A 13,100-nucleotide genomic window follows, 5' to 3' on the forward strand; every position below is an offset into this window, starting at 1 on the left:
GATGACTGGCTCTTGGTTTCATTCACTCTCATTGAAATGTCAAAAACATATTTACAAAACAAAAGTTATTGTGCTTTGGGCATAATGCCCAACGCACAATAACTTTTGTTTAGTAAACATGTTTTTGACATTTCAATGAGAGTGAATGAGATCTAAATCTAGTCATCTCGCTCATTCTCATAGGAAATTTTGAAAACATGTTTACAAACAAAAGTTATTGTGCGCTGGTCATAATGCTCTGGAAAGTTCGTTTAACTTACAAATACAAACATCTCAAAATTGTTGTTTAATTACACCGAACATGTTGTAATTGGATTACATCCCTGATTTCTGAACAATATAAAATCCAATAACTCGAATATTTATGTGCATCAACTAATTTTGTGGTGTCAAAATGTGCGCGACACGCTCCCTTTTGGGCTCCAATAACAAACCTGAAAGCACCAATCGCGGTATTTTGTAAGTGGAAAATGATTACCGAGGAAAACAGCAAATAATGTGTGGAAATTATTTTACCGCATCTGCGTGTACATGCTGTATCATTTGTGTATGAAATATGCATGATTTTTCCTATGAAAGTGAAACATCACTCCACGACATATTAATAGAAGGAGGGTGATGATCGTCATGATGTATTTAAAATTTGAGACTTTCCTGTGAAATATCAATAAATGTTCAATTGACATCATTGACATGTTCAACTATTGGGAGCATTGGGAGGATTTGAATTATCCTAAAGAACAAATCTTTGACAAAAACAAAATTTAGCGCCATAATTCATATTCCAAAGAAGAACATTTTGTATATATAGAGATTTTTTTCAGAAGCAAAAGGGGGTGGATTTTGGGTATAAAAAAATCCTCGCGACTTCAGATGATGATGATTAAGAGCTGTGTCACTTGCAAGTGTGTAACGTGCAATTTGATTTTTTTCTCGCGCACGTCGTGAGAGACATTTTTATTAAAAAACGCTCATGACAAGTACATTAATGAAAGCCTCTTTCTCGCGTACTTTTTTCCGGGTGAATATTTGCCTTTTATATATTTTTTCTAGCTTGGTTGATTTTCTTATAGAGGTCTACGATGTTAAACTTTGGCGGCTTACATAATCTAAAATAGATAGAAAATTTATTACTCCCTCCGTTCCGAAATAAGTCGTACGTTTAAGAAAAATTCTTGTTACGAAATAAGTCATACGTTTAAGCTGGATTCACATGATGAAAAGTTGCATGAGAAATTTTACTTTGTAATTCTCAATTTAATTCCCAACTGTTCCCAATTTCATATCAAATGCGCGCGCGACAAAAATCAGCTGTCAAATCAATTGTGCGATGCGCGTGGAGCAAATTTGTTTGTTTTTGTGAGTAAAAATTCACGGAGGAGAGAAAAATACATAATATTTGGGCAGAGAGTATTCCAAGGATTCCAAGCATTCCAAGCATTGCCCTTGTGTGTGATATCTCGGTGGAATGCGTGTGCATTGTACAGAAAGACTCAGATTTGAGATGTGTCATGTGGAGCACAATGTTATCCCGAAAGATAACCCAGCAATACGGAGGAATCAGGACAGGACCATCAGCAAAACATAGAAGAACTACTCCAACAATAGAAGTGCTGTTTTTCCACGAGAACTCAAGAATTGAAATGTCCGGAATTGATTTTGAAGGAAGATTGTGTGGTGTCAGCATTGCATCCGGACAGAAGTTGCACCTGAGCCGCAGCGCAGAACCTTGGGGAGGATCTCTCACCAGTTGTAATGCCCAACGCACAATAACTTTTGTTTGTATACATGTTTTCAAAATTTCCCATGAGAATGAGCGAGATGACTAGATCTATATTTCATTCACTCTCATTGAAATGTCAAAAACATGTTTACTAAACAATAGTTATTCTGCGTTGGGCATAACAAGTAAGAAATTACAATTACTGTTTGTTAACCGAGAAAATTTGACAGCTGTTTTTTGTCGCGCGCGTTTGATTTGAAATTGGGAACAGTTGGGAATTAAATTAAGAAATAAAATCATCTTTATGAAAAATTTCTATGCAAAAGTGCGTAAGCCTCAGCCAATCAGATTGCTCTATTTTGGTTTATGTATTTTTTCTTATGCACTTTTTCATCATGTGAATGAGGCTTTAGGAAAAAATTGCGATTAATGGAAAGTTTGTTGGTAAATGTTTTGTGTATCAACAATTATCTCTTGTAAAGAATTATTGTTAATGTTCAGAACTAAAATTGGGGTCCAGTCTTGATGGTAAGTTGAGGAACGAATGTCTTAAAAATGTCTTATTTTTTGCATTTTACTTTTAATCGAAATTAAGTGCAAAATGGTGAGAGATAGAGACTTGGGACCTCCGAGGGACCCCCCCCCCCATAAGTTGGCCCTGGGGCCATTAATATATCCCTACTTTTTGGAGGACAAGGGGAGAGGGATGGGGGATATGAGGGACATATTAACGGTCCCAGAGTAAACTGGGGTGGGGTCCGCTAAAGGTCCCAAGTCCCTATCTAAAACCATTTAGCACCCAGATATTTAAATACATAAAAAAGAATGTTCTTTTTATTGCTCATTTTGCAAAATTTGAGCAATAAAAAAAGTCATATCGGTAATTGTTGAGTTCTACTTGTGAATACTAAAAATTTAGAACAAATTCTAGCCTGTAATGTTAATCACAGTCCACTTTTTAGTAATTAACTATCTACCGGAGCTCTTTGAAAAAAAAAACGCGAAAAAGGACAACTTCAACATATGGATATCACAACTTACCATCGCCGTAGAATCTCCATATTATCCCTAAAGATGGAGGATAGTTCATACATAAGATAGATATTCGCAAATAACAAAAACATTCTCTGAAAGAATTCCTTAATCCCTATTTTTTCCCCAAACGTACGTCGGAACGGAGAGAGTATTAGTTATTGATAGGCACTATTCAGGTCTAAAAGCTTCAAAGTCCATAAGAAATTAAACATAAAACAGGGGTAAAATTATTGAAAGGTTCATCTTTAACCGTAAAATCACAAGTTTTCTTTTACAACTGAAGCGTGCTTAACGCTGATTTTGCACTTACGCGATTTAAGTGGCATTTTTAGGATTTTTCGATTTTTTCATTATTATTGAAGTAGATATAGAACTTTGTACTTTCAGAATCCGCTGTTATCTCAAAAGGTTGTTACAGGTTACAGAAGGCTTTCCTTAATATTGAATTTTCCAAAATTTGTTGCTATATAAGTAACGTTTTCAAGATTTTCTTAAAAAGATTAGTAAAAGAGTGGCATTTTTCCACAGTTGCACATAATTCAGAAAATGATACAGCAAAATCAATTTGTTTTAATAATAATTTATTATAAAAGGTTATAATGCAAAGTGCTGCATTCGTGAAGAATATGAGCATGAGCCAAATCTCAAGAAATTTTAAGTGCAGTAGTGGTGTTTCATAAGAATAAGAGTAGCATATTGTACGTTAAAGAACATATTTTTTAATAAAATATTCATTTTTTTCAGTACATTTAAATGTGAAAACAACATGGGAAAACTCAGAAAATATGTTCAGCAAATGACATTTCTATATCCTATTCGGTGGCAGCCAAAATCCCGAAAGCCAAAATCCCGAAAAGGCCAAAATCCTGAAAGCCAAAATCCCGAATGTTCAAAATTGTGAAAGGGATGAAATTATATGGAGGAAAATGTTCAGAATGATTTCCCACGACACCAAGGATTTCCCTTTGCCTCAAGAAGGCGCGGGTGCAATCGTTCGAGTGGCTATGACACTTTTAAGAATTCGGGATTTTGGCTTTCGGGATTATGGCCCATTCGGGATTTTGGCTTTCGGGATTTTGGCTTTCGGGATTTTGGCTTTCGGGATTTTGGCATTCGGGATTTTGACCGGGACCCATCCTATTTAATATGTGACTAAATTTTCGTGCAATAATGACACTTTAGAAATAAAAACGAAAAAATAAATATATGCGTCGGTTACAAACGGTAATAGGGTCGGATGAACGTCTGTTCGACAGGGAACCCCTATTGACACTTTTGTCAAAATGTTGAAAATTATTGAATGTATCTAGTAAAATATAAGTAATATAACGTTTTTTCTGTAATATACCTTTTACTATAAACAGAGATGTTAAAATTTCATATCCCAAATGGTACAGAGTAGGCTGTCAATAGGTGCTGACACGAGTTCTTAAAGTGTCAATAGACGTTCCTTTCACCCTAAATCCGTGAAGTACCCGGAAATGACCAATCTTTTTTCAAATATTCTTTTTTTCTGTCCTTAAATGTGTAATTCAACTAAAGGCCAAGCGGTAAGAGATACGAAATGCCGATGTTCGGAGGTCCTCCCTATAAGTTGACCCAAGGAATATTATTATGATTTTTATTTTCCATCCATTCACCTTCCGCCATCTTCCCCAAAAACATATTTTTTTTAATTTATTTCGAAAATGGCTTCTACTATTTCTTTTACTTTTGTTTTATTACTAAACATACCTATGACTTAAAAAAATTGCCATCTTAAATTTTTGAAAGTCACAGTTTAACCGGTCTTGATATCAGTAAATGAATCGATAAGAGGTACGAACTTCCGATCTTCGTAATAAAAGAGTAATAAATTATGCCTGTCTGAAAATCTCGCTCGAAGGTTGATAATGTTGTGCCAGCAATATTAAAAAAAATGTTATGGAAAATAGCCGCCCGTTAAAATTTTGCAGCGCAAAGCTCTACATTCTTTTTTTTATCATTCGGATGAATTACTGAACACAATCCAGATGAAATTATACAAAAATTTATCAGATATTTGAAGAATATTAATCAATGTCGCTTAATAAGTAGGGGATTCACTTTTGGTTGATCTTTTAAGGGACATATAACTTCATCTAGTTCAAATATTAACTTCAATATAACGCTATTGAAAAATATGATGCATTTGCAGCAAAAATTGGGCCATGTATGAGTGTTCTTCCCTGAGCAAATCGATTGATATTCAGCATATGTTGATGGCACTCCACCATTTATATTGGCATTGCATATCGGAGAAAATCACTATTGAACGTCCGAAATGTATTGGGTAGGTGATGGTTTTTGGGGTGGTGTGACGCCAGGAGGATTGTGGAGTGGTGAGGATTGGGAAAAAATGGCTCAGCGCTAAATCAGACATTCAAATTTAAATTTAATCGTATTTGAACAGCAGAAGGAACAATGGCATTTACCTTCTTTTACTCCAGCACGATATCACTCCATGGAGTGAAAAATTTCCATATTGAATCACCCACCAATACTCGCCCCATCCTTATGGATCAATCATATACCCTCCTCTACGGGGGATGGTGAAAATTCCAAATTCAAAATTCAAATGGAAAACATTTAAGAATGTCATAAAAATATGCAGCATTCCATTTTTATTGTTTAAACTTCTTCTTTAGTAAGTCTCACAATATAATACACCTTTCGATTTTCAATTCCAAGGCGATTTTTCTGCATGGAAAAAAATTTGCCTCCAATTTTTCTCCTTGGAAGATGGTAGGGTGAGTTTTGGGGGTGGCGAAAATACTTTGCCAACGACAGGAGGGGAATGGTTGTTCAAATACCATTCATCCACTAATATTCGAGTGTATGCCAATTGATTTCTTTTTTTTTCTTTCTTACTTTTTAGCCTCTTATTGAGGCCGGAAGAGGAGAATGAGGAAGGCGTATATAAACTGAAAACGTAGAAAAAAAAACGAAGGGAGAAATGGCAAGAAAAAAGTTCATGGAGTTCAATTGAAATTTCTTAATGAAATGTTCAGTGATTTACGATGTCGCCTTATTAGAATATCCTCAAATAATATCGCGGATTGAAACAGTTGTCGTACAATCAAAATATTACTTTTCTAACTTCTTCACCCTCATCCTTCTCTCCAGTTTTGGAGAAATATTTTTCAATCAAATGGAAAACAGCTTTCCCGATGACAATCAGTTTTGAAAGGCAGGAATGGTATTTCGTGTCCAGCTCTTCTGTGGTAAATTATAAAGTTTATCTATAAGAAAAATCCAATTGAATGTATAAACAAAATATTTCTATTTGAGTGAGGGAGGGAATAAGGAAAAAAATGAGAGTACAACACCTGAGACCACGAGAGAAGAAGAGACTGCAAAAGAATGGGGGATGTTCTGTGCATTGTTTGGTTGAAATGTTATTTTGGGAAATTCAATAAGGCGAAAGGGTTTCTTGAGTGGCAGAATATTGTGATTTCTTCTTCATCTGTTTATGCTAAAAATCTCGAAAATTTATGTGCAATTTTGTATTCTGCCAGAATACAAAATCAATTTCCACCATGGACTTATGACCTGCAGACCATACTACTGAAGATGGAAAGATACACAAAAATACCTGCCAGACTCATCATTTCGTTCTCTTTTTTTACTTCCTCCCTTGAGAATTCTAATAGAAGGCTTCCAAAATTTCGTGAAATTTATGAATGTGTTGAAAATTCCTTGAAAAACATTCATTGCAATCCAGACTTTTATAGAAGCAAACTTTAAAAAAAAATTATAATTATTTGTATGAATTTCACTTGTTGCTTGGAATGTGAATTTCTAATAATGGTAACGTAGCACTGCCTGTCCGTCCACGATAATGATACGATAATGGCCAAACGGCTCAAACAGTTAGATATTGCGATTTGGAATATTTATAGAATCCACTTTAGGTCCACTTTAAAGCCCAAAATAGACACAGGGATCGACTTAAGGATAAGCCCGAAAAATGAGGATTGATGTCGATATACTCACGGATCAGACCAAAATTTGGAAGATCAGGCTGATCTTCTAAACTCATGAGGTCTAGTGAAATTACTGTGATCAGGCGACTTCAGCGCCGAAGCTAAGAAAAAGCTTCTTTTTAGACGTTTTTGGGTGCCTTTCGAAATGTCAATAGGGTAAAAAAAAACATGGAGAGTAATGGTACGCAATGTAGTAATATCTTAAAATACATATTGGAGTAATGAAAAGGTCAGAGTGCTCCTTCCTGCACGAAAAATCCATTGATATTGCACTTAAAAAAGTCTTTTAGTAATCAAAATGTGGAGATTTAATCAAAATTTACGCTGTAAACGCTAATCCTTGATCCTAAATCCTCAGTGATAGTTTGGGCTGAGCCTTTACCAACAAATTTTTCGAGCTGGGTATTTTTCAGGATCAGCCTGTGTCTATTTTCGGCATAAGATTACTAGTGCTCTAGACTAGACAGACTAACGGCTTAAGCCGAGAGGCGGCTTAAACTGATGGGAATGTAGTCTAATCATAATTTTGATTAAAATTACGTCTCTCGGCTTAAGCCGTAGGTTTGTCCAGCATTTAATACTGTCTTCATTTCTCTCCTACCTTCACTGAGAGAAATCCGAAAAAGTTAGAATAACATTCCGGAAATGTTTATTTTACCTTGAAGTATTGATCAGAAATCGGTGTAAATATTATGCTTTTTAGGTATATATTAGGGGTTAAAGTTACCCTTTTCCATGTTTATTTTACCCTTAAAAAGGTGTAAAATTAACATTAAAAATGTTGATATACTTTTACACCTAAAAAGTGTTGAAGTTATGAGGAAAAAAAGTTAATAGCACCCCCGTTTTTTTCTCAGTGTTCTCGCACCAGAGAATCAAACATTTTTTTTTCATTTTTAATTATTTCATAAATTGTTCAAATGAACTTGAACCATATTGCTTTTAATTACTTTTCAGAATTATAAAACTAATTTGTTTAATTATTACGTAAAGTATAGAAAATTCGGGTGAGCTTAGCTTCCGGATGTGCCTCTCCTCTAGTGTTTGTAAGCTTCTGTTTAATTTTAGCATTTAAGGATTAGGATGGTCTTTATCGATCTGATCTAGAAATTCAGAAAAGCTTAAGAACAGCAGGATGGCAAAGACACTCCCGAAGGCCAAAGTCACCTGCGTCTACGGTGATTGTATGAATAGGATCATATACAGTGCGACTCCAGTAGTATAAACGCCAAAAGTATCAAATTGTATTTTGAGAAATATTAAATTGATCGATAAAGACGAAATCTTCGAACTTGTGCAATTACTACTCACTTTTGAATCCTCAGCAGAGTAGTCACTAAAAACGTTATTTATAAGAAATAATCTTATACGTATGCTTGAGAATATTAAACGCACTTAAAATTTTCGGAATAAAGGATCAACTCAAATTATCAACACTTTTACGTTTAGGATCAAAATTTAAAAGTTTTTATGTACTTTTCCTTTACTTGATCCTTTACCGCCAAATTTTCAAGCACCAACCTGAGTCTATTTGAACTTAAGTTTCCAAAATCGAAAGGTATAAGCATTTTCAAAATTCATATTTCTCAATCGATTGGGACAAAATATTTAATCCCCAATCAATCTCAGTTGAGTTCCAGTAGATCTTAGTTAGTTTTAGAATAAGTAATTACTATGTTTTAGGCAAGATTAATGAACACTTTGAATTAATTAATAAATTTATAATTTTAAAACAATAATTATAAAATATAAGCATATAATAAATAAAATTACGACTTAAGAAGAGAGATGACTTAATGAATAACTACCACAAGAAATAAGAAGAACATTGTATTATTCATTAGGGGAATCAATTCTAAGCTATGGGGCACAAATCTGGGGTTCCACTAACAAGAAATTAATAAATAAAATTAAAAGAGCACAGAATAAATTGATTAAAGCTATTTTCCATTTTAATAAGTTTACTAGAAGCCATACATTATACAAAGAATTAAAATTACATCCTATCGAAATTATTATAAAAATACAACAAATAATATATATACATAAGAATAAAAATAAACAAATCCACACACAAAACCCAGTACAAATACATGAAGAAAACAGAAGAAATAAAGGAAATATAATTAATATAAAACCAAAGACAACGAAATTTGGATTAAAATCAATACACTACCAGGCAATTAATACTTATAACAATTTACCAAGCGAACTAAAAAATTCAAATGAAGATGTTCAATTTAAGAAGTTATTGATTGAAGCGCTTTAGGAGAAATCACCAGGGAATCGGCAGCAACAACGAATAAAATGAATTGTATAGTCTTAATATAAAATCTATGGATTTGTAAGACACTAGTGTAACAATAAATTGAATTGAATTGAATGTAATTATAATCAAAATATTGATTCGAATAAATTCTAATAAGTTTCCCACTAACTAAGTCGTCTCTCAGCTTAATCCTAGTAGGAAATGCAATCTTATCATTATTTTGATTATAATTACATTAAGCCCTTTCCCGGATTAAGTCGTAAATGTGTCTTTGGCAATAGAACTAATTCATAAGGCTTAAGTACTGTAATTTTTCAGTAGGATTTCTGCGAATATTTCTAACTTAGGGTATATTAAGAGCTATGGGCCTTACAATTTCATAAAACTTCCTCAATTCCTTTTATTTTAAAAGTTTCAGATCATTTGTACTAGGTTTATCATCTGGTTTAAAGACCATATGCATACATCCTTCGGTCGATCCCAAGTCGACTCGTATCCATTGAAATACGGAATAGTTCTATACACTTTAGTTATAACATTTAACATAAGGAGATCTTGAAAAAGAGTATGAATATCTTATTTATTATCAACATAGGAAAAGGTTGAAAAATAAAAATCGCAATAAAATACCATTTATTTCAAATTCAAAAATTATGTAAATAGTGTTGAACATTTTTGTAATTACCCTGAATTTAATTAAGCAAGTTCTACAAACTATAAAAAAACGGTTCTGAAATTTTCAAATTAAACTTTTCACAGATATTTATTTCAAGTCCCTCCCTCAGTTTGGAGGTGTGCCGCAAACCATGTATAGAATGAGAGACACGTCTAAAATACATATAAAGGCTTGTCATTTCATATACAGAGAACGAGTGGTAAGGAAAGCAACCCTTATCAAAAATTGGGGTGGCTACATCGTGGTTTCTTTCTCGATTTTTATTCGTATTTATTCATCGGCCGTCATATGGCAGAGAAAATATTTCACATATCGTCAATCCCCTTTTCCTCTACTTTCCCATACAATTGATAAATTGTATATTTACATTGTTTTTTCTTTTTCTTTTATTCCATCGACAACGTCAAGAATTTTTCCTGTTTTCCTGACTTCTCTCAACACTTCTTATTCTGTTAGCAAATATCTGCCAAAAAGTTTGGATTGAATTTTAAATTTCCATCCTCGATTGCCCATTCGGAATATGTGCTTTTGTTTGGGGTAGGGATTATCTCCATATTTTCCTTATTATTCCTCTTCTTTTGCAACACATTTTCTTGTAAATAAAACTAAATTCTCTTTCTGTTGCACAAAAAAGATATTTTCCGTACGTATTCACATAAATTGGATGGAAATCTGCAAAAAATTTCAATTTTTGAGATGGTTTATTTCCATCTTCAATAAATACAAAAAAAAGTGCCAAGTGGATAATTAGAAAAATTTATATTTACAGTCATTGACTGAGGATGTAAAAAAGTCTACAGAATTGGTTTTTCAAATATATCTACGAGTTTCGAACTTTATCGAGATTTCTCATTCACTTAAGTGCCAATAAGTTTCAATTTATTAGCTTAAAATAAAACTTTTATTCTGAAATTGGCGTAGAAGAAATAGGGTTGTGAATTGAATTAGGCTTTTTCTACCAATTGCATAATTCAAATGTGAAAAATATCTTCTAATTTTCAATTTATCGCTGAATGTCCTTTTTCATGCACATAATTAAATTTCAATTCCATTAAAAAACTTCCCTTCGATGGGCAATTCTTTCATTTTTTTTAAAAAAGCATCATGAGATGCCGTAAACAGACTCTCGAAAGAGGAAGGAAAAAGGGGAAATTGTTCAATTTAAAGCAATATCAATCACAATACATAATAACGTAACATTCCGAGAGATCGTAAAATCATACATGTTTGATTTTGCGATATAAAAAGTGCCCAAAGAAATACGATTATGATCGGTAGATTACACAAATTAAATAAGTAAATAAACTTGAATGCTTGTATTATTGATAAATTCTACTTCAATATTCTTCTTTTCGAGATTTTATTGGCCTTTTGACGCACACATACGTTTGGAAAGGAAGTTTTCCAAATTGAAAGAAATACCTTGGTCTGGATGAATTACATTTTTACGATTCACCCAGAAGATAGTATGAAGCATGAGTGATTCTTTTCAATTTGCATACATAGAAAATCTCTCTGCATGGCAGAATTTTTCTAAAAAGAAAAAAAAAGAAAACCCTAACACAACCACATATGTGAGGGCAGTAAAAATTGATACCTTTATTTTTTTCAACTTTATGGCAAATATCAACAAGGTAGAGTTTACATGTTTTATGGGGTTTCCGTACATTTTCCCTCAATCTCACTCACGGAGCATTTTCTCACACACAAGTTTATTCATCCTCTTGTAGCAACATATCTACTTATGGGGAAAATAAAAGGGGTTGTATTTTATCGTCCAAACATTCCTTTGCAATATTGTGTATGATTTCTTGTCTGGTGGCTTTTGATTAATAAGATTTGCCACTGACTCCATTCTCATCACTCTTTCTCTCTCTCCCTAGATTTCCGGTGAATAAAATTTTCTTTCAGCAAATTTATTCTATTTATACTAAAGCAATATCCACATGTAGCTAAATATTTATTCACATAAAATATTTGTGGCTCATTGCACTGTCTGATTGGCTAGAGCTTCAAATGTATCCAAAGCTTTAATCAATTATATTACAATAAGTAGATTGCCTTGGGACTACTTCAATTCTTTATGTGATGAAACTATTAGATTACTTGTTGAAGATTGATAGGAGAAAGCGAAATATAAACACGACAAGTCATGACATTATAATTTGCAAAAATAAGCTGTAAAAAAATTAATTTTATCATAATTAAATTTGGTCAGTAAAATACAAAATGTGGTTAAAAAAATAATACTTGGTAAGTACTAAGTTTCGTCTGTAAAATATTAACTGTTGGGTATTAAAGTAATCTAATTGTTCATAAAAATGGATCGAAATTAAACTTCATATAATTTAAATTTTGATTTTCAATAAGAAAAATTGCTTAGTTATATCAAGATAATTGCACAATATACTTTTTAATAGGTACATTCTTAAATAACAAATTAAAATATTAGCCGTACTCACTATGGCGTTGTTATCTCGTAATCTCCGTAATCTGTTATCTTGTTATAATTTTTCATTTATAAAATACATTACGAGAACATAACGAGATAACGAGATAACGATATTACAAGATAACAGCGCCATAGTGAGTACGGCTATTGTTTTTTGAACGACACATGTGAAAATTTCAAAAGCAAGATTTGATCATGAGGAAAATATTATGGGAAAAATGTGCACACCACTTCCAACTATAATATCTACCCTTTGATTAAATATAATATTTTATTTATAATAATTTATAATTATTTTTATATTATTTTTTAAATTAAATTTGAGAAATTTTACAATCCCGGAAGGTCTAATACAGCACGAAACAAGCATTCCTGTTAAATTGGTTACTCTACGGACCGTCATAACCTGTGAAATATCTTAAATAAACAAATTTGTTATTTCATGATTATAATAATAATACAGCACGATTCCGATAGAGTCAAGCCTTTAAAATTTTAAACACCGTTAAAAATTATGTAAAAGTCCAGGTTTAATGCGAAACTTAAAAAAAAAACTTTGGTTAAGTAAGAATCAGAGACAATTTTTAACGAGTGAAATAGTAACTTCAACAATTAATAACTTAAAATATTGCAGGTATACAATAACCAAATGTGTTGACTCTATTGGAGTCGTACTGTATAATAATATTAGAGAATGGGGCAGTTTACAAAGTAGATATCCGATAGTAAGATATTCGGAATTGATTTTATAACACTATATAGTTAAATAATTATAATGATATGGTAACTAATACTGTAAATAATGTTTGAAAAGAATCACCGGATTTCATCTTAAATTTTGAAAATGATAGTCAGATTCAGTACAAGCGTACGGGATAGTTTCGTATCAACAATTATTCCAATTTACTATAGCTCAGAATGTTTAATTAGCAAGAATTTGG

Source organism: Phlebotomus papatasi, chromosome 1 (genome assembly GCF_024763615.1).
Source record: "Phlebotomus papatasi isolate M1 chromosome 1, Ppap_2.1, whole genome shotgun sequence".
In the NCBI taxonomy this organism is placed as follows: Eukaryota; Metazoa; Arthropoda; class Insecta; order Diptera; family Psychodidae; genus Phlebotomus; species Phlebotomus papatasi.